The following is a 739-nucleotide window of genomic DNA, read 5'->3' as shown; positions in this document are numbered from 1 at the left end:
CTACTTGTACCTTTGCCAGTTTTATTATTCTTTTTGTCACGTGTTGTACGTTGTACAACTATGTTTCCACAATTAATCTTTTACCATTCTCCTTCTCCAGCACGTTCTTTTCACCGTTAGCAGCATTTTCCTCCCTTAATGGCTCTTCCGTTCTCTCATTTTCCACCATACTTCCTTGGTTCACTACAGCTTTCTTTAATTGTGGACAATCATTCTTTTTATGCCCAACTCTACCACAAGCAAAGTATACTTGATGTATCATTTCAAATTCCACAGTATGAAGTACCCCATTAATGAGGTATTTAGATACAAGCGGTTTCTACAAGTCCACTTCAATGCAAATCCTTACGAATTTACCATTGGAGATTTGAAATGTATTTGTGTCAACCTTAAGGGTTCTCTCAACAATGTTACCAATTTTTTCAATATCATACTATTGTAGTATTCAATTGCAAGGCCTGGTGGTCTGATCCAAGATGCAATGGTTTCTATCTGAGTGTTGTAAGGATTGAAAATCAGGTTTTCATAGCTGAATGGCTAGGTAATGATCCAAAATCTTCCAGGGGACTTCCATAAGTGTGAAATCGAGATATTTAAAATTATGAAACGAACAAGGAAGAAATCATTTCCTATGTCTATCACATCAATGCTTTCCATTTTAGTTCACATTACCTCCAATCTCCTTTTTAAAGCAAGTAGACAGATCTTTCTGCCTAACAGCTTAACTATCAAAGAGTCC

Source organism: Arachis duranensis, chromosome 8, assembly GCF_000817695.3.
Source record: "Arachis duranensis cultivar V14167 chromosome 8, aradu.V14167.gnm2.J7QH, whole genome shotgun sequence".
Taxonomy (NCBI): Eukaryota; Viridiplantae; Streptophyta; class Magnoliopsida; order Fabales; family Fabaceae; genus Arachis; species Arachis duranensis.
This window is presented reverse-complemented; position numbering follows the sequence as displayed.